At 38.1% G+C, this 22,969-nt stretch overlaps 1 protein-coding gene across 3 annotated transcripts in view; it reads left to right on the forward strand.

Annotated features, from left to right (window-relative positions):
• The first annotated feature begins 2,156 nt into the window (after positions 1-2,156).
• LOC108138867 overlaps positions 2,157-22,969 on the forward strand; it is a 47,933-nt gene continuing 27,120 nt past the window's right edge. For 2 of the 3 annotated variants that reach the window (XR_001774147.1, XM_041710305.1), the window contains exons 1-2: positions 2,157-2,613; positions 16,499-16,535. The gene's annotated coding sequence lies outside the window, so the exon portion shown is untranslated. Of the gene's footprint in view, positions 2,614-16,498; positions 16,536-22,969 lie in introns of those variants that run through there. The other variant, XM_017261394.2, reaches the window with a different exon arrangement.

Raw genomic sequence — 22,969 nt, forward strand, 5'->3', positions numbered from 1 at the left:
ACTTCAGTCAGCTATTCTGGTTTTTCTTCCCATTTTGTCCGAGTAAGTTTGTTGTTACAGTGCGTGGTCAATCGGCATAATAAATCATTATAACGCCCACCGAGCCACAAACTCCGATCACCGATTAAGTCATCATCGGCACAGGGCCAGAAAAGCAAGACCTGGACAAGATCGGCAGTGGAAACAATGCGTCGTCGATTTAGTCGTCGTCGTAGTCGTCGTCATTATTGGCGTGCCCAAAAGTCGCCTTGGGGTCAGGGTCGGGTTTGGACCTGGGTTTGGGTCTGCTTTGGACCTGGGATCGGTTTCTCTGGCTCTCGGATTCGGGTTCGTCGGGGTCTATTGACGCCAGCCAATCGCCGACGGCGGAGCTTATTTAAAAACTAATAGAGATTTAATCTGTGTGACTTAGCAATGAAGTCATTTAGAATGTAAATTTTGAAACGAGTATAGATCGTTACGGCAGTGTTCTTAAATGGGGTGTTGCGGGCTTGTATAGTGAGTTTTTAATGTAAAATAAGCTGAGAGTGTAGAGAGTGTATTTTCCACATTTATCGGAGCTGAAAGTCTGGTGTTTAAAATTAAAAATGACCAAAAATGATTTTGCAAAAAGTTAATCAGCCCATAAATCGAACCATTGAATTGAATAGTATGCCTTTAGATACCTGTGGCTTAATTCTCTATTTCAGTTTGAGTTTCTTACTTAATTATTTTTCTATAAGTTGACTATAATTAAGATATTGGTTCTGCTTTATGCAAATTGCATGAAAAAGTCTTAAATGAGCGCTTGTGTCATTGACTCTTCGTACAATTATGTTTCGTCATCTAAGAAGTCGTTATATCCGTTATTATGCACACTTCCTTAATCGCGGTTCTTGCCTAATACCGGGTTGCATTTAAGCCCTCCTCCGCTCAAGTGGATTACGTTTCCTTTTTGCATTTCCCAACTGTTATTATCGTCTGCCTTCAGGCACCTGTTGAACTCACACCGTTGGCCATATTATTTACCTACATCTCCATCCCAACCATAATCATAATATTAATACCTTTCTCCAACGCTTTTGCTCGATGTTGTTGGCTTCCGCTCTTCAGTGGGGGAAACAGGATTACTCAAATGCAAATCAATTGAAAATACAAATAGAAAATCTACCCGAGAGCAGTGGAGCAAAAAGAAAACTTTTTTGTATAAATAAAAACACACCGATAGCAACTTTAACAATACACCCACAGGGAATTCGCGCCAAAGTTGCAATTGCAGATGCAGCTGGAAAAAATATGTTTAACTTTACTATCATTAAATGGATAAATAATATTACAAAAAATTGTTAGTTTTATCAATTTTTTTTAGCTTATAAGCTTAAAACTCAAAGTGATTAAATATTTAAAAACATATTCTTACAGCCAGCCAAAGATTATTTTTAAATTTCGAAAAATGTTGATTTCACGTTCTTGAACTTATTGAGTTATTTTGATTCAACATTAATGGCAATTAGATTTAAATTGATAAAGTTTTTGTATGTAATATTTAAAAATAGTATAAGTATTGATTTGGCTACAATTTTTGCATCAGTGCAACTAGGTTGCAGCCAGAAGCACAGCATTTGTCTTGGCCCGGTGTGAATTTATTGCTTAATCATGCGCCTTTTTAGCCGCACAGCTGAAATGTAAATAAAAGGCTAAAGGAAACCCAACAGTTACCCAGAGGTTTTTGGGTTCGGTTTTAACAAGGTGAGTGCTTGTCTAACTGGACGCGCTCCGTTTTATTTGCTGGCCATATTCTACGGGATTTTCCTGGTCAACGCCTACCAGGTGGTGGCAAAGGCGTTAAAAAAAGAAGACAATTTGTGGCAGCAACTGTGTGTCGTATGTTTTAGACGCCGGGTGGACGTGGGCGATGGGTAAACGCTGCAATTAATATGAGGCACATGCAACACGAGCAGCAGCAGCAACAGCAATAGCAGCAGCAACAGCTTTAGCAACAGCTACAATACCCGCAGCAACAGCAACAGCAACAACAGCAGCAGCAACTTGTACAGCAGCAACAGCTGGCCCACCCACACGGCAGCAACTTGCAACACGTTCGATTCGAACTGATGTTGCTGTCGGCGAGCAACTTACTGCGAACTTAAAGCTTGTCGTCAGTCTTAAAACGAGTTTCCTCGCGTGCGGCTGCCGCCTCGCTCAATTTTTGAATTAAGTTTTTTTGGCCTGGCCCACCACCACTGAATACAAATCGAAAACAAAACCTCAGTGCGCTCCATTAAACAAATTCGCTAAATTAGAGCGTTGTGTAGATTTTGTCGAAATTTTGCCTAGCGCCAACACTCAATCTAAAACCCATTTACTTGTGTTAGTTTTAATCTAATTATTTACGTAAATTACCACCACCACCGCTGCCGTGTTTTGTAAACAAAATATTTGCTAAATCTTCCCCCCCAAAAAGTACAGTGATTGTGTTTGTGCTCGAAATCGTTTGTAGAACGGTAACAGGTAAAACAACATCAACAAACCAGCGAACGATGTCGGTGAATAAAACCATTAAAATGAAGTTAAAGTTGCTCCCGCACTGCATACAAATGGAGCTGTAAATAAGCAAACAAACATTTGCAGCTGGTAAGTTTCAATTGCCTTTTGGGCTTTCGTTAAGGTCGGGGTGTTGACCAGATGTGGAATAAATCATAATTAGAGAGGGTTACATTTCGAATTGGGTTATGGGTACGGCGGAAACTTAAGTGTGGGAAACTGGGTAAACTGTCTTTATTTGTGGAACCATTTCGAATTGCGTTAATTGTAGCTTTGTGCTTGGTGTGTATATTTATCGCATTAGTGGGTTTACGGGGCTGCAAACTTACGGCCTAATAGCTATTCAGATTTTGACTTAATTTTTAAGCACACACAGCTGAGCTCCAAATATAAGTATAACTTTCTTTTTAAGAAAAGGTTTAAAAAACTTAAATGTTTAATAACTGAATAGAGCTTACTTTCTTCATCACCTAAAATATTTATAGTTTGAAACTTATCAAATTAATTTGGAAAATAAATTCGCATGTCTAAAAATAAATTTAAAAACATTTGAACTCATATAAACATCATAGTTATTTTCTGTTCGTTATTAAGTTTACTTACTATCTAAATTATTTCTGTGGATTTCGTATAATTGTAGAATTTAATCTGTAACAAAACCGACTGTTGAAATGAAAAGTATTTCGACAACTTTATTACCTTTAGTTTTTTCTCTTGGCATTTGTTAACTTTGCAATTTGTTGCTACTTTTTTGCCAACTTTTCAAAAGTGTTTGCTGCGAAAAAGTTTTCGAGAAGGCAAGATTCTGTTATGAGTTAATTTGGGCTTAAAGTCGTGGCAGGTAAAATGGCTTAAGATTATTAAATGTACGTAGACTGTGTCAATATGTAATCATTTCACAGGTGGAGTCGTTTCCAAGAAGTATAAAGTACTTTTAAAGCCGTTAGTTCTGGTTTTGGGCTCAAGTTCCTTGACTCTAAGTACTGCTCTGTATTATGTGGCCCAGCCCGCAAATTTGCAGTGTCTGTGGAAATTATTTCTTGACAGTTGCTAATAAACCTGCCTACTTCATGGGCACAACTCGCAACGCTCATTACTCATGCCAAATCTTCTGTCACTTCACACCTTCTCCGGGCCAATTCAACGGTCAACTTGTCAACACGCAGTTGAGTGAAGTGTGTGTATTTGGATTCTGTGTGTGCGTGAGCTCTTAGTAAGCCTTATGCAACAGCTCAAATTAGCCATGCAATTTGTACTTAACTATTTACAGCGTCTTGCAGCAAGTACTACGATGGCAAAGAATGGGGGGGTAATGGCTTCGCGAGAGCACTCTCCACAGAGGCGGGAATAATAAAATGGCCAAGGACTTGAAGCGGACAAGCGACAAGTTTATCACTTGTTAAGCCAAACGCTGCAGACATGCACCGACGCCCCAGCAACATCCCAGCTCCAACTCCATCCTGATACCTCTGCCAGTCTCCAAGCTCCCGACTTCAATTCCTACTCCTATTCCTGTGCCATTCCGCTGGGAATCCGACTCCAGACGTCGAGTGGCAGGCCCAGATGGGCGCGGCAGATAAGGAACTGGGCCCAGACCAGACCAGACCAGACCAGACCCAAGACCCAAAAGACCAGACAAAGAGTAGGAAAAGGGCGGCCTGGTCCGATTCCATTTGCATGCCAGTCGCTTGAAGTGGGCCACTCTGGGCCCCGGATGAAAGCGGATATCAGGGCGAATACACAGCGACAAGAATTCAAGCGTTTGTCACCCAAAACCTATTTATTCATCTAAGATTAACCCTTCCAGAGCAAAGAAAGCTCAATTCATTTGAAATAGTTGAAGACCTAAACCTAACTGAGATTTTCACAGAGATAAACAATAAAATATTATTGGTCGAACGACTCTTAACGGGTGCCTTTTGTTTGTTATGCTGCGTTATATGCCAAAATGCTGTTTTTTTATTTATTTATGTTACAAAGCGAAAAGAAATAAACTATTTGATTTTATTATAATTTCCTTTTAATGATTACTATTATAATTTGAAAGGATAAATGTTACATTTTTGTTATGAACTGAAATAAAGTTTCAGTGTAAATACATAAATAAATATAAATGAAATATTTCAGTTTCAAGCCTTTATAAGCGGATTGACTTATTAGACCCTAAAAAGAAGGGAAAATTTAAAAAACATATTTTTATTAATGCAAATAAAACTTTATGACAGACGTTAACGTTTTTAACTCATTAGATTTAGTACCAAGGTAAAATGTTACTAAAATGTATATAAAATTTTAATAAACCAAGTATTTTACCATCAATAAGATATCGTTTTCCCTGCTCGGTAAGCCAATAAGCAAAACGTTTTGGTACACTCTGTCACTTACAATCCCATAATATTCATAAACCCAATCTCAAGCCAATTGCAGGCCATTTTTGGGTATCTTTCATCAGCTGGGACTCAAACTGAAGTCCCTTACCTTTTCGGAAGTCCCAACGAATGGGATATCAGCCAAAAACCAGCCAGGCAGCTGCTCCTCTTCCATTTGGGCCGTTTAAATAATGGCTGAAAACTGTTGGGTGACAATAAAGAAGAGCGGCAGCCACAAGTGAGGTGAAGAGTCCCAACAAAGCTGCCACTATCGGCTATAAATAGTCGGGCAAAGAGTCAGGAAGCGAATGCCAACTCAAAAATTACGTATACGCAGTCGTCGCTGCTCATCGATAGTGTGACTTGAGCTTGCTTTCGTTTCCGCTATTGAATCGATTGTGTTGACTTTTTCATTTTCCTATTTTCATTTCCATGCTTGTCTGGCATGACGTCAACATTGTTGATGATCATTTAATTGAAACGCTACCAGGCAGTTGGAACTCTTCTGGGAATGTAGCCATATATCAAGGCCTCGGACTATAAAAATTGATTATAAGCTGGAAAAATTGAGCAAGTCAACAAAGAAAATCTGTATGTCAAGATCGACCAGACAGGAGCTTTCATTTGTGCAATATTTTGGATAAGATTGTGTAAAATTGCGTATCAATGTCAGTCAAATGCAGTATTGCTACTCATTTCCGTTTTAATTAAAGTCTCTGTCTATAAATGCCAAAGTCTATGCGCAAATATGTCAACAAAATGTCCATCAGCTTGCAAATAATGTAAGCTGGGAAGTAATTTTGAGCAATTCGTACACTAAAAATAATAAAAATGATTTAAAAATTGCAAAATTTGGGAACTAATTGGTTATAAAATTTGCAGATTAAATTGTTTATTGCTTTTAAATAATTTCTGGCTATAAATTTTTAATTGGAGAAGTTTTTAAAATTATTAATAAGTTTGAATCTTTAATTTCGGAAAATGAGTAAACAATTCTTTATTCCAAACTTTAGATATTAAAACTAGCTTTTTTGATTGAAATGTTGTTTTAAAAAATAGGTAAATACTAAAATTGTTGAAATTGTAAATCGATATTTATTTTGAGTGTACTGAAGGATTCAAGAAAATTAAAGCAATCAACTTGGCCTAGAGCTACTACTACTTAAGTCCTCTATCAAATCATTCCACTTTATCCGCAAAAGCACTCTGTAATTAACTGTTACAAATCTATTAGAACGAACTTATCCCAGGGAGGTCGACCAATTAGCATTATTAAAGTATTGTCTTGTTCGCAGGGTTGAATTCCCTTCTCCAGTTGAGCAGTGAGAACAGGTGGGTAAACAATGTTAGTCACTCCTTAGGACCTGCCCGAGGTTGGACACTTTGATTTGCACAAAGTATTTGCAAGACACAACAACAATGGTATTCCTTTTACGCAACTTTAATTAGCAAGGCAAACAAGCTGTCCTGGCACGCCAGCAGGTCTTACCTTTGATTCATCTCCTGACCCCGCTGGCAGGTTCTTTGGATCGTTGTTTTTCCATACTGCCGGACAAGAGTTGACAAACGGAGGAAAATAAAGGCTGGGCCGGGGAAATTGTGACACACAAAGTATGCTAAAACAAGGCCAGCGGGGAAATTTAATTAAAATGCAGGCTAAAAAACCATTAAACTGCCGATATGTAAAATGCTTCCGTTCCGGCGGATGCTGCGTATGCGCAATTTTTTGCCTATTACCAGCAATTAAAATGGCTATCTTATTAGGCAGTCTGCTAATTGAATTTTTTCCCACCCTGGGGGCACTTTTTTGTGGGCGCTGACCTTTTTGTTTTTGCCTTCGCACGTGTCCTGCAAAATTGATAAGCCATAAATAATCGTTATGTCTGAAAGCAACAGTTTGGCCACCGAGCATAAACATGAAAGGGATGCCAGCGTGGAATCCCCAAACTCCCCTTTTAAACCAAATGATCCCCGTTTTTTGGGTCTGCCCGTCTCAGTTGTAACTCAAACAAAAAGCTTAACAATGAGCACGAAAAGTTTTGTTCTCGCAAGATTCCTTGTTATGCTTCATTAATTTAATGCTGTTTTCACAATAAATTCTCCACCATTCCATTTCGGTGGCAACAAAGAGCATTTCGGACACGCTTATGCTAATCCCAGGGAATTTACATTCGAATTTTTATTCATATTTCCTGGTTCTCTGGGAATTGATTTCGGGGATAGAAGAAGTTTTCTTAGAAATTGTATGGGCTTATAAGAAAAAAATAACATTTCCAGGATTTTTTGTTGTTATTATAAGCCAGTTTTATTTATTTATCTTTTTTATTATTATTACATTGTTTTGAGAGATAGAATAATATGCATATTGCAGTTCAAGAAATAAATACATTTGTGTTATGTGATTTGGTTCAGGTAAAGCAATTTTCCCTTTAAAGGACAACAGAAATGGCTTCAAAAGCTTCAAAGCAATGAAGTCTTTTATTGACAGGTTCAGAGACTAACAAATCTATTATTGATTCTGTTGACCAACTCGGGCATTGGTTGGATTTACCTTGCGTGACCTCAACATGCCAGAGTTAACCCTTTTTAATAACAAATGCTTCCTGGGGGGTTAAGTGGGGTCCCATCAAACGTTTTTCGAGCTTCGCTTGACTGACTGTCTGTCACGATTTCCTTCAGAACTTATGACTGTGTGGGGCTGGATGAAGTGTATCAGGTAAACGACATTGCTGAAACATGAACTGAACTGATGAACACGTAAATGGTTGTGGGTGATGGGTCAGGGGCAGGGGCAGGGGCAGGAATAACAACTTGTTTAAAATTGTATTAAGTGAACTCCAGCAGGAATAGTTCGGCGGAAGGGGCACTAACCCATCTGTGAATTTACTTTATTGAAGCGTGAGGTGGCTATGAGCCGTCATCCCATTCTCGTGGAGTTGGCACTCTGTCACGCTTTGATTGAGTTTAGTCGAGCTTTCCAGCTGCCAGGAGGGCCATCCGTCAATATCAATTCTGCTGACCTCCCAGCGGAAAAACGGTTGCACGTCTTCAATGGACTGTGAACTAATTAAGCACTCTGGACGGATTGTTATATTATATTATAGTTTATGCTTATGGTACTCCGGAAACTAATCAAAATTCATGTTTGCTCAATAAAATTAATTAGTGTTCGTGTTTTCTTCAAATTGGAAGAAGTGTTCAAGAAAGCAATATGTGGTATATACCTCAATTATTGTTCAACATCATTTTTAGCATGACACAATCTATTGGAGTAGTCAAAAATGGCTTTAACAGCATGAAAACTGATCATAACTTTTAGCACGCGTGGCTAATGAAAGTAGTTTTTTATTTTAGTTGAACATACAAATAAAAACTACGAAATTATAACCAAAATTAATCTTAAGCTTGGCATACTTAAAAAAATTTGTAAATGCATTTTATTGCAAGCAGATGACTAAATTTGTTTTTCAATGCAACTATAATAGTGATTTGTAATCAACAAATATTTAAAAAACAAAAAATACAGAATATTTGATATTTTTGGAATATTTACTAGAATTTGTTATTTAATAAAATAATATAGTAGTAGTAACTATTAATTCATAGTAAATGGTTCGCAATATCTATGGTTAAGGCTTTATTTACAAATGATGTTACAAAATTCGAAAACAAGCGATTCCTATTTGGCCGTTAGTTAGTAGACCCCCTTCTAATGGCAGTTCAGACTGTGGGCAAACTCGTGAGCCAAGTTGCTGGCCAAGTTGAGTGCCTGCACTTGCAGTTCATTTGGCCAAAAGCTAGTATTCTCGATATTTGCTGACTGCCGTTGGCTGTATGTTTGGCAACAGCCAAACAATTGCCGAACAACAACGAGAACCTTTCTCCCTGAAAACTCCAAAAAGATAGGAGTGCAGCAGCTGCTTTTTGGTAAGGGATTGGGTGGTAGTGATGGTGGTGGTGGTAGTAATAATGGTGGCTCAGGGGCACGTGAAGGTGCAGGGGCTTGGAAATGGAATTGGGAATGAGAATAGGAATAGGAATGGGAATGAGTTTTGGGCCATGGGCCATGGGCATTCTAGCGGAACTTTGTGTCGCATTATGCCGTGTTTCGGGTTGTCGGTGGATGTTGCTGCTGTCGTGGCTGCATGTTGGCTACGATGTTTGGTCACAATTGTTTTCCACCAGTTTTTGTTGTGTGTTTGCCTGCCAACGACATGCAAAGATACATAGATACATTTGTATCTGTTATTGCACAGGCAGGGTTCTCTATGGCATTCAGTACACACATACTAATTATGTTTTGTTTGCGCTTGGCTGAAATTACAACACCCACCAACATTTCCCTATCTAAAAGCTTTTAATTATTCGTATGACACATTTCAGTTTTGTTTTATCAATAAATAAGCGAAACGGGAGCATTTCAAGTGCACAGGTTTCGTAATGAGCAAAAACGTAAGGCAGGAAGTACCCAAAACATGTGTATGAAGGCTAACAGATAATTGGGGACATAAATTTAAATGCATTCAGTGTCCTAAACCTCCCTTATTTTAGAAAAATTTAACAAAAGTTTTTTAGTTAATATTTCTTTTTGTTTTTTATAACTACCAAATTAACATGAATAATTTTAGCTGAAAAAAAAACAGGCAGGAAAATCAATGAAGAAACAATAATTTGTTTCATGTTATTTATTTATTGGCAAAAAATAAGAAAAATAATAACCTACACGTTTTTTTCAAATTACTGCTATTTCTTTGAACACAAAGCTTAAATTATAAAAAAAAACGTGTACAATATTTTTTGCTCAGCTAGTTTCGTTGAAGGAAAGTTAGTTTTCCAAATGAGCAAGCATTAGAGATACTTTAACCAAATTCTTTGAACTATATTTCATGAACTCCGCTCATATGCAGCAAAGTGTTCCAAGAAAATCGCACTCAAGGTCTGATAATTTTCTTACAAAAGCTGCCAAGTACATGACCATTACCAGATCATAATCCGATTAATAGCGACCTAATACAAAACCAAGCATTTTACGCAATCACAAGCCATGAAGTTCAGGGCTAGACCACGTGATAAATCCATCAAAACTACACATTTCTTATGGACAGGGACAGCCCTTACCTACACCAACTTTGAGATGCATTCAATGGCACGGCAACATACAGCATAAAAGTTTATCGCCTTGTTTGATGGCTCAACTTGAGCCAAAGGCTTTGGTACGGGAAACGTTAAAGGCAATAACTTTATGGATCACTCAAGCGACCAAGGCGTTCAATTAAATGGCAGGCACACGAATAAGACGGTCCATAAAACGATGAATGAAAATTACATCAGCTGGGTGGAAGAGAAAAACCGATGCGAAAAGAGGGCAAAGACATGACGAGCGGATTCAAACTGGCCGCGGGTTTCTTTTCTTTTCTTTTTTTTTTGTTTTTGTTTTTGTTTTTCTTTTGTATTTGGGTTAATCAAATTTTCGTTCTTTCCCCTTCATTTTTTGTTTTAGCAGGCGGGGGAAAAACAAATGACAGTGGCCCATTAAGCACCTGTGTACTTGTACATACTCGTATGTGGAACACATATCTCTCAGATACGTTTCACGTGAGCTCGAAAAGATAGCAGAAGGCACGACAGCAGATTCGGGCACGCATTTTACGTTAATTACATGTCGCTACAATGTCGGCCTTTGTAATTATTTTGACAGCCAAACCGTTGCCGTTGCCGCTTTTTTTTTTTTTTTTTTTTGTGTCTTTGCATTCGGAAATCCGAGAGTTACAGTTACATTCGTTAGCTGTGCGTTGATATGCTGTTCTTCATTTTTTTTTTTTTAATTTTTTGTGCCTCCTTCTTTCTACATTGACGAGAATCTCTAAAATCCCCCCGAAATACCGCGCCTTCAATCCTGGCAGCCAGTCAGTCAGTCAGTCAGTTAGTCTGTCAGCAGCGTTTTGTTTAATGAGCTTTTTACGAGCCGTGCAATGAGCAGATACATCCCAGGCCCACAAAAGATACAGATACAACGAGGCGAAGTTGTTGCGCTGAGTACCCACACATGACATCTACAGTTAGGGCGGAAAGTGAAGCCCCAGGCACAGAAATGTGAGCCGGCCAAGTGGGTTGACATTACCAGATTGGTATTGGGGATAACCATATCACTAAGTAGTCAGAAACAATATCAAACAAAATATATTATTAATATTCAAAAGAGATTTTATAAAGGAAGTGGAATTTAATTGATAACAAACTGATCATTCAAATAACATTAATTAAGCTTGCATTATTTGAAGACGCTTGATTATATGAATTTATTTTTTCAAATAGTAGAGGCGCTTGTCTTACCAATTTTAGAGCATTATCCATTTTATACTCTTAAATTAATTGAAGGCCAAGATACGTATACTTATTCGCTTTACGTTCCAATGCTGAATTACCACAGAAAATGTATTTTAAAGAAAGTCAAAGGCAAGAAGCAACAAAAAAATTAAGGAAACCTATATATTAACTTAAGATAACTTTTTATACATAATATTCGAATTTTTAAGCGCGAATGAATAATTGTAACTATAGTCAAAAGGAATAGTAAACTATAAATCAAATATGATTTGCAGAAATATAGTTTCGTAATTAAAAGTCGAATTGATTTATAGTTATATAGTAACAGATTTAATTCGTTGAACAGCAATAACTTCTGAGGAAACCCTCGGCAGCTGGCGACTGGGATTGCGCGATAATCAAAGCATAGAATTGGTTTTTGAGGTTTGCAGAGGACTTGGGACTAGCAGGCGTTTTGTTGTAGGCCTGTTCTTGACTGTGATGGAAGCCGTATGGAATGACAGCCGAACATCAAAGACGCTGCTCTTCAGCCAAGTGCGAATGCAACTGCGATGATGATGATGACGACGACGATGAGTTGGCAATGAAAAACCAATGTCTGCGGCTTTTTGCCGCGACTGAAACCGACTTTTGCTTGATGTTTGATTGACTGCCTGACTAACTCTCGTCGAACATTGCACCCGTGTGTTGCGTTCGTCACCCCCGCGTTGGCAGTAGAGTTTTAGTTTGGGAACGAACGCGTGCGCGTTACGCTTTCGGTCAAGCAAAACGGAATAATCGCCCCCGGAGTCATATATATTCGCCGTCATGATTGCTGAACCCCCTACACTCCCTTCGACCGCATAAATGCATAAAAAGCGAGACGAGTTAGTTGTATATTCGCCAAACAATTTGCATAAGCGGCACCGACAAAAAAACTACTTCAATATCCGTTGATCGCAGCTTCGCCGAGCGAGCAATTGTATCTGCCAGATACATCTACATTTGTATTTATGCCCCAGTCGTCGTCGACGACTGTATTGCCGCATCTACATATTACCACTGCTGTATTTGGTTTCCATTTGCGAGGTTGTTGTCTGCCACAGTATCTCCAATGTTATTATTACTCTCCCTGCAGTCAATATGGAAATCAAATGCTGACATATCGCGGGAGGCCATAGGTTGGTCTATGGCTTAATGACGAGATGAGTAGTGCTTCCACAAATCCTTAAGAAATAATTGTTTTAAAAGTTTTAGTTGTTTTTACCACCTATGCTTTTCCTTAGAATTTCTGCAATAATTTTAGAATTTAGTTGAATTTATGAAAGTAAACCATAACCAACCCAAAAATAGTTTACTTTATCGTGAAATTCCATACAAAGTTTCCTTTTTCCTAAAAATTGTAGATTCCTGGAAAAACTAATTGTTTTAAAAGCTAACTTTTCCTACCGCTGTAATATTAAACTTTTAATATACTGTCGCTCATTCCCTAAAAGCTCTTTAGTTGGGACTTTCCTTTTTTTCTGGAAATTAAGTTGAAGCTTATGTTAGATTTTACATACATTGTACTAAAAGTTTGAACTAAATTAAATTACTTCTCACCATTTCTGGAATCAATAATTTATATGAAGAGAAAGTTGCATTAAACCTTGTCTAGAATTTTATTAAAATGAAGAACTTAGAAAGATTTGATTCTAATTTAATTTCACTAGAATTGAATTTAATTTTGCTTTCCTCACATCTGCAATGGAAATTGCAAATGAAACATTTACCATTCTGGTGCTGTTTTCCCCTTGCATTTGGCGTTGCTGGCTCGTAATACTTTGGCATTAAATATGAAAAATCAATTTCAGATGCTGGGCTTTGGCATAAAAACCGCAAAACGCTCGACCACAGATACAAGACCTTACACATTCACGTGTCGTAGAGACTGAAAAAGCGGCGAGCGCGAGGAAGTATGAAAATAATACAAGCTTATGCATTGCACCCCTGGTCTCATAACAGTTTCATTGTTGGTCGGGGAACATTACATATAAACATAAAAAGCATGAATACACTGGGGGAAATGATGTTGAATTTATGGCAATAAAAGAGAAAGTTGTGAAACTACAAACAAATTGTTGGTTTAATCTATACTAACAATTTCAACGATTATTATTAGTGCAATTTAAAAGACATTTTTTTTATTGGAATTTTCAGTCTTGAAATATGCCATAATTTTGTGTAGCTTACGAGATACTTAAAGTTTTTCCTGGAGAACAGCCAAAGAAAAGAGTTTTAAATTTGTATTTTCTTTTGATTTAAATCTTACCAGATCTTACACGATTTTTTTTTTTGGTTGGTTAGTTTGAGAATTTAATCCGTTACTTAATAAAAGAAGCATACATAAGGCTTTTCAAGAAAAATTTGTTTTGAACTATTGAAAGAAATATTTTATTGCCAGTGTATATATGCATATGCATTGGCCAGAGGGCAAGCCAAGGAGCGTTGGAGAGAAAGAAGGCAGAGGATTTGAGGACTTCCAGTCTAGCACTGTGCGGTCATGTGGTGGCCCAGCCTGAATTCCTCACGAGCCACCCTCTTTGCCGTGTGAGCCCCTCACTTTCCTATTAACGCTTAGGTTGAAACGAAAGTTTTTTCTTCGGCTGGCCGATATTTGCATAAAATGTGCAACGGCTGCTGGCAGCTTGGGTTACTTTTATTTTTGTACGTTTTTTGTTTTATTATTTATTTATGCAACCGCCTCGTTGGCTTTCCATGGCCCAGCACGACTTGCACGTTCTTTTTTCGATTGCAAGAAGCCCGGTGTAATGGCATTTATTTGAAGCCTAGTCAAGTGCACCGCAAAAGTTGGCGGCAAATTAATGAAGTTTTACCACCCTGACTAAAACTTTGCTCTTAACCCTGCAATTCTGCGTGCATGAAGCCGTGTGAAAAGTTCTTTTCCGGCCCATTTCCATTACCATCGGAGAGATCTCTTATTTTCCCGAAGCCTCACCCTCAGTTTAGTGAGCGATTTCCATTCAAATCGAGGGGTCCGCCCTCATCTGAGTTTTGACCCAGTTATGGCCTGGCTCGAATCACGATTCAGAGTTTTATTTTCCCATTTTAATTGTAGTTGCTTTGGCTTTCTGCTTTGCGGTCATCATTTTTTCTTCATTGCCTCTGCTTTAAACCGGGCAGATAAATAGCCAGGGGGCTGGTTTATTCAAATTGCTATTGTTATGAATAAAATAAAATATTTGAAGAGCGTTTTTGTGTGGCTTTGTCCAGGCTGTCTTTTTCTCTTTTGGCTGCCGGGGCAGTGAGGTTGATAGAGATAAGTAAAGAAATGGATTGGGGCAGATTTAGATAAAAAAAAATACTTATTTTTATTCATCTTTTGTTGGTGGATGGGTTTTGAGGAAAATAGCTTTGGTTGAGAAAATATTGTTTTATTATTTTCAGTTGGCTCAATCTTTATAAGCTTAATATCTTAACTTTCCCAAAAGTTTTCCCATATAAAGTTAAATACGTAATTTTAAGATTTTAATTGTAGTTGCAAAAGTATCGTTTAATGAAATTTCCATTGTCTGTATTTGTGGTAAAAAAATAAACTATGCACGATGCACTAGAGATTAAATTGCTTAACTGTTTAAGGACTCCATTATTGGTATTTGAAGGACTCTTTAAATTTTATTTATTTAAATGGTTTTATTATAAACTATATATGAAAGTTTGAAATTTCAATGAAATTTTTTGTTCTTTTAACTAGCAAAACATTTGTAGCTTTTGAGACGAACATCTACTATTTTATTTACGGCAATGTGTTGTTTAATTAATAAGTTAAAAAAATTAAATTAAAAAACCCAGATCTGTGTCAATTTGCGTAAGCGCACATAAGCGATTGTTAAATGGCCATTGTTCTGTGCATTTTTGTCCACCAATTTACCTTGAACAAATGCAGTTGTGTATTTAAAGTACGAAAATAAACAAAAATTGGGCTCACACAGCTGGGAAACGGGGAAAAGTAAAGAAAAAGCATCCACAATGGCCGCAGCGAACTTGAAACTGGCAATTGGATCTGCTACAACGGTGCTGGCCCCGGTGCCTAATCAAGTGTGAAATCTTTAATCAAGTCGAGTTCCCTACGACTGAGTGAATTCCCAGCTGCCGAGGACCAGTCCCAGTGCCAGTGCCAGTCCCAAATCGCAGATCCCCGGTTGGTAACGGCCAAAAAGCCGATGCAACGCAGCTGTCCGATGGCTTTTCAGTTAGCCTACCTGGTTTGACCTTTTTTTCGCCCTATCGGTGCTGCTCAAGTTGTTTTTATTATTGGGCTCCAGTTCCCCTGCTGGAGTGAAGCCCTCCCACGCTCCCAGGCCTGTCAATTAAAAAGCCATTGGATGGCCCAGGCCCTGAACTGCACGACTCGTTGCCAGTTGGCCATAAACAAAGCGGAAAAAAGAGAAAAACCATTTTTAAGTTGTTTTATTTTCACCGGCCACTTTCGAGTGCGAAATTAAGTGAATTACATAGTTGTAACTGCAATGGCTAAATTATCGGCATCGATATTGGGCTAAGTGAGCAGCGTAGGAAAGTGGAGGTGGAAAAAGTTTTCGCAGGAAATTAAAACATTTTCCTGACAGTTGGCAGGCTTTCAAAGAAAAAGTTGGCTCATGAATATGCAGGAGAAGAATATGTCACCGACTTGTTAATGATAACATTTTTGAACTCTGCCTTTTTTTCTGATACCAGTAAATTCTCCATGAATTTATAGTTTTATTTTTATTTCAAGGGCAACTATGATTTGCAAAGAGTATAATAATCAGAGCTTAATAAATTAAATTAAAAATCTATTCACTCTTGCCCTCAAAATGCATAAACACTAACCAAATTCAAGACATAATTGTGCTAAAATTCTAGTAGTATTTTAAAGATAAGAGATTTTTCGTAAAAGCTATCAAATGAATAAAAATGAACTCTACTTTTTCTTGTTCGTTATTTTTCCTTACATGGCCAACCTTAAAAGTCAAATGCTGGTCATGCATCCTTGATTCAAGTTGAAAACGTGGCTCTGTGGCTGGCAGACTGTGATGGACTCACTGAACCACAAAGGATTTTAATTCTTAGACAGTCGATTAAAGTTTATCCTAGTTTTCCTCTAGAAGAGACTTCTGGGAAGCGCCGCAATGGCCGCAGAACTTTCCAGTTAGAATCATTTTTCATGCAGCCACTATGCCACAACCACATCGTTATTCAAATCCATAGTTTAAGAGATTACTTCAGCTAATAATCATTTTCATCCTTTTTCTTTGCAGTTAATGATACAACGGGAAACGCTTCCAAGAAGTGGAGGTAAGTGGAAAGATGAAAACGGGTTGCTCAGCCCCACAAAATATATATGTATAAATATATTTTTATATATACCCACACTAAAGGACCCCAGGGACGCATCGGTATCAATCTTAATTTATAACAAATTTAATATGGTTGTTTCGCAGACGAACAGAATTCCCCTTTGGAGAAGTCGAAGCCCATACGCATATGCTGGGTATAACCATTTCGGAATTTTCCCTCGTCCTTGCCCTTTTCTTCCCCGCAAATGAGCAATGTGTCGGATCTGATGGGTTTTCGGTTACCATTCGGGCCATGTTGCACACACTTTTTGGGACTGGGATCCTTAAATCCTGGCGTCAACGCCCGTAAATATGCCACAAAAAAATATTGAAATGGGCGCAACGAAACGTGTACGGCAAAACACACTTAAGTGATTTTATGACCCCATTCAAATGTTTCCCAAAATCAGCCGAACGTGAACCACTGAAGCTGAGGTTTTTCTGCTTTCCATAAATTTTTTGCTAAACACCTCGAAGCATTTTGCGGTGGCACATGTGAGCAAGTGGAAATCGTTTACCAGCAACAAGTAGAAAGAAGAGTTTTGCTGAGGGTGGGCAAAACTTCCTGATTTCCTTATCTTTGAGCCCGCCTGTCGACGGCTTGTCGATTGGTTTGGCCTTCCGATTGACTGACTGACTGACTGACTGAATGAGTGAGCGATTGAAGGAGTGCCTGCCGCAAGCGGTTAAGGGCTTGCATATTTTACCAGGCCACATTAAAGGCCAGATAAATTATTGAGCATTGCCGTGCTCTTGAGTTTCTGGATTTGAAATTCCGAAAGTCAAATACATTTTGCCTCCATGTACCATATATGTTTTTGGCCCATTCGATAATTGCTTTTCCGCATTCACCCCGCAAAACTCTTTCCTCAGCGCCAGCAGATAATGTATTTCAAATTGTTTACCGTATACGCAATCTACAACTTGACAAAAGTTTGTGGCAAATATTTACCTTAACGCACCGCTTTCCAGCCTTAATGTATAAATAATTGCATGTCACTTGCTGGCTGTACAAACACACACTTTATTGTTTGCCCCTGCGATTTGGCTGGGGATTTTTTTATTTTGGATTTGGACTTGAACCGCACATTTCGGTATATATGTCGCTTGACGGCCTAACACCTCGACATAATTGGTCGGGGAGCCGCCGAAGGTCTGTCATTATCATAGAGCTATACTGTGCATGATTACCCACCACCCAAAACCACAAGCCAAAAAAACCCAAGGGTCAAATCGAAACTAAAACAAAAAGTAATGTAAATATGGTGCATTGCATCGCCAAATGTGTTATTTATATTATTTATGTCACATCAGGCCATCAAAAATGAAGCAGAAAATCAATATATGACGGAAAACTCGGGGGTTTCGACATTTTTTGAATTTGACAGTCGACAGCATGTTGACAGTGGCGTCTTAAATAATGCATGCCATTTAAAAAAGAATAAGCTGATTGTATGAAATATTCACAAACAGACACCAAACAGCAATTATCGTGAAGAGGCTTTATGAAATAAAAATTGGCGACGAGCTTTACGGCCGCAGAGGTTGGGAAAAGTGCTGGCCAGAAAGCGGTTGGCGGCTTTTCGCCGTTTTCACCACTTCTGATCGGACGTGATTGTTGACAAATTGCACTTAATTGCGTTATTTATGGTTAAGTTGTATGTGGTCTCTCAATTTCGAAAATAGGTTATGGGTTCTTAAATAAATGGGTAAATACAATTTTTAAAGGTTAAATATTCGTGAAAACTATAACTTTCAATTAGGCTATAAATAAATTACTTATTATCGTAGTTTTTTGTTGCTTTTAAATTTGCATGTGTGTGTTCTAATTATATTTTGTAACAGTGTCATGTAAAAGTTGAAAATGTATTTCCCAGGCTGATAAAATCCCAGCCAAATTCAAGACTATCTTGGATTCTTGATTTGGTCTGCGATTTAGATTTAAATGTGGGCTGTGGCCAGAAAGTCGCGTCGACAAGTCTGCAAATTCGAGTTGGTCGCCCTCCGCGTGTCTGTTGTTAGCTTTTGCGCCCCATAAATCAGTAAATAAATTTTGCGCGTGCAAAATATATATAAAAACGGAAGCGAGGCAGTCGGCAGGCAAGCAGAATGCAATAAAAAGTTTTTGATTTTTTGATCTTTTTATTCGCTTGCGCGCGGGTGAGCAAACTGAATCGCCACCGTCGAACTCCCTCCAAAGGGAGAGATTGACCGGAAACGGAAGTGCGTAATGCCATACGTGACCAGACCTCGTCGAAAAACGACGCTGGTCTGCGGTTTGTCCACGGCAAGGTGCAAACAATTTTTATGATTAATTACTGGCCCCGAACATCGTGGACTTGAACATGGGCACGAACATGAGTCAGTGGGTCTGTTCTTTTGTTACCAAATGAAACAATAGCCACATTTGCACTAAAAATAAAATCAGGCAGCCATAAAAATGCAATAAAGAAAAGGTTTTTCTTTTGGGAGATGAGTGGGGTCATTTACTTCGCGTCTGGCAGAGAAAGTCGTAAATACTGATTACGATGTTTAGGCGCCGCTTTACGAATCTGCTTTTCTTATGTCATATGCAGAACTCGTAAAAATATTAAGGTGTAATCAACAATTTTAGCAACGATTCTCTGTAAGCGGAAATATCTTTCTTTACAATGGTGCCTACTTTTTGTATGGCTTGTAAAAATTGTTTAATTTAGCATGAAGTCTTAATTAAAATAATATAAGGCTGAAAATGCTGAAACTTTTTTATGTGTTTTTTGTGTTGTTCTTTATGTGGCTGCTGAAGACACAATCAAATTATTTTGGTTTATTTGAGTTTGGTTCAATCAGTGGTATATTTTTTTTATGTTGAGAGCTTCCAAAACACAATTTTATCTGTTTTTCTTTTTAAATATTAATTATTGTTTTGTTTTCAATACTATTTTCAGGGCCTAACGACTTTATTTTAATAAATTTTAACTATTAAAACTATTATTTTGTGTAAGCCTTTTTGTGATCAGTTTTTCGTTTATCTTTTTTTTGAAGAGTGTCAGGTATCCTTTTTATGTAATCCCTTATTACTATTTTGTCTTCCTTTGTGCTGTGTTGTGCACGTTGGTCAATTTTGGTAAGGAGTTTTAATTAAAATTAATTAGAGCGGCAGTGCTTTCAAAAGAGCACCCCCAAAGAGTCCTGACAACGCCCAGTTAATTAGGACTCATGCCTCAACTGACGTAATTGTTTTGGTGCAGGTTCCGGGTTCGCTACAAATTCCTTCAGAAAAAAAAAACAGAAACACCTCTGGTTATGGAGTGGAGCTGGCCAAATGGGAAAGCAGCTGTTGGCCAAATGTGTGAAAATTACTGGCAAATTGCTGGCGAAAATGACTCGACTAGACCACGGCCATGGTCGGGCTGATTTGCATAAGAGAGCTGGCGGGCTCAGCTGCAGTTTCGCAATTATTCATCCTGCTAGTCCACCAGTCCAGTCAGTCATTTAGTCAGTCATTTAGTCAGTCAGTCAGTCAGTCATTCAGTCAGTCAGTCAGTCAGTCAGTCAGTCAGTCAGTCAGGCTGTTATTCTGTCAGTAAGTCAGCAAGTCAATCGCAGATGCCGCGTCACATTGACTATCCTATACAATCATTTTCTCAGGTTCTACTTCTGCCCTGCAGCATCATCATCATCATCATTATCATGATCATCATCATCTGCATCCGCTTTCCAATGGAGTCGAATTCTTTCACCGGCTGGCTACCGACTGCAATTTGGATGGCCATGGCCCGTAACTGTACAAGATAATGCCGCAATTTCATTATGCAGATCGACAGGCCCACCTCGAGTCGACCCTTTGTGTTCGAGTTGCGGTTTAACTGGGCCAGCTGGATGACTTAAAGCCATCTTGTCAGCTTCTCAATTACTTGGCTTGCTCAGAAGTACCCTTTGTGAGAGCCCAGCTGATAGGCAGATTGACAGTTGTCAAAGAGAACTGCAGGTACAAAATTCCTTAAGGAAAATTGCCATTTTATTATGTCGCTGAAGCTTTCCTTTGAGGTTGTTGCTAAACCAAATCTGAGCCTCATTTGCTGGCATATTAAACTTGAGATGAGCATAAAGGCAGGAGACACAATTCACTTCAGAAACGACATTCTGCCGCGAGCCCTTTTACAAAAAAGTTTTCTTCATTACTTTTTTCTGCAACATAAGTTGAGGAAGTGCTTTAATTAGGGCCTAACAGCAGGAATTAAAATGGAAAACCAGCAGTAAGAGAAATTGATTGCGGTACAAAAAAATACAGAACAATTTTTGTATAAACAAGAAAGAAAGCAAACTTCGGCAAGCCGAAGTTCATATACCCTTGCAGCTATCGCAAGAATTAAATATTTTTGAAAACATTAAAATTATGATTTACTTGCGTATATGTTTAAAAACATTGAAGCTATGACGATTTGCAGCTTAATTATTTGATTGTTCTTTTATATATTTTTATTATTTGTATGGGAGCTATATGATATAGTCGTCCGATTTTGATGAAATTTAAACCGTAAATCGAAAATATTTAACCATTACTAAATGTCGAAGAACTAAACAAAAAATTAAAAAACAGAAAAGTTATAATTTTTTTTCATTTATTTTTCCGATTGTTCCTATGGGAGCTATATGCTATAGTCGTCCGATTTTGATGAAATTTTTACCATAATTCTGAAATATTTAACCATTGCTTTATGTCGAAGAACAAAACAAAAAATTAAAAAACAGCAAAGTTATAATTTTTTTTTCAATTATTTTTCCGATTGTTCCTATGGGGGCTATATGCTATAGTCGTCCGATTTTGATGAAATTTAAACCATAATTCTAAAATATATAACCATTGCTATATGTGGAAGAACTAAACAAAAAATTAAAAAACAGAAAAGTTATAATTTTTTTTCATTTATTTCTCCGATTGTTCTTATGGGAGCTATATGTTATAGTCGTCCGATCCGGCTCGTTCCGACTTATATACTACCTGCAATAGAAAGACAACTTTTGGGAAAGTTTCATGCAGATAGCTTTAAAACTGAGAGACTAGTTTGCATATAAACGGACGGACAGACGGACAGACGGACAGACGGACAGACGGACAGACGGACGGACAGACGGACAGACGGACATGGCTAGATCGACTCGCCTAGTGATGCTGATCAAGAATATATATACTTTATAGGGTCGGAGATGTCTCCTTCACTGCGTTGCAAACTTCTGACTGAAATTATAATACCCTCTGCAAGGGTATAAAAATAATCATGTTTGTACTCAATATATAAATTTAACAATTTCCTTATGAAAATTTTAATAAAAAATAAATTTTTAATTCATTGAGGCAAACCAAACATTTTAAACATTTTAGTACATTGTTTTACTGCTTTGTATAAGAGAAGCTTATTTAAAACAATATATTTTAAACTGTTAAAAAAGGTGTTGCTATAAATTATTTCAGTGAGGCTACAAATTTATTCCTATAAATGAAATATATTGCAGGTAAAAATGAGTAACACTTATAAATGTAGTATCTTACACATATATTTTATATGAAAAATGTAATCAAATAAAATTTTGTAGAACTGCAGTAATGAAAAAAATATTTCCATTTGCAGCTTTAACTAAATGAAAACCTAAAGATAAGCTCAGTGTTTGTTTAACATTACTGGATATTCAGTTGACCTGTCTTTTAGCTCTCTTCTCTTTGGGTTTTTTAATTATGCTATGGCAGTGTGAAAACTTTTCCAAGTGTTTTCCTTCTCGAGCCCCCGCTTTTCCGGAGGGTTCCGGCAATTAACGCCACGTTTCGAGAGGCGAATGTTTTGTCCTGGGTTCGCGGCCTTGGCCCTGCCAGGATCACTTATTAATTTGGCCAATTTAAAGACGGAAGCGCCATTCGGCACTCGGCGTTCGGCAGATATAAATGAAAATTCATATTTCTCAGCGGCAGCCAGAAAAGCGGTCTTCGGTTTTCTTTCCCACAGCCCCGGATGGAAATGAAAACGGAGATAGAGATGGAGATGGAGATGGGGATGGGGATACACGCACCCACAGATGCCGCAACTGCCGCCACAGCATCAGTCCAATTTATCCGCGCAGACTTTTCCCACAGTCATCGCAGCGATGAGGCACTGTGGCGCCACAGTGGCTGCCAAAAGTTGTTTGCCACAGGAAGCCGTTCGGGGACCGAAAACCATCGGGACAGCTTAGCTGGATTTTTTATGGTTACGTGGCGACGTCTGTCTCAAATGCAAAGTGACAAAGCCAAATGTTTCCATTTGTGGCTTCGTCGAAGCTCCATTAATTAATTGAAACAAATTGTTGGTCATTAAATCGGAACAGAATTAAGATGAAATTGAGTTGGTGAAACGCAATTTCACTTATTCCCAACAAACA

The sequence above is a fragment of the Drosophila elegans genome, unplaced genomic scaffold (assembly GCF_018152505.1).
Source record: "Drosophila elegans isolate 14027-0461.03 unplaced genomic scaffold, ASM1815250v1 contig_814, whole genome shotgun sequence".
NCBI lineage: Eukaryota > Metazoa > Arthropoda > Insecta > Diptera > Drosophilidae > Drosophila > Drosophila elegans.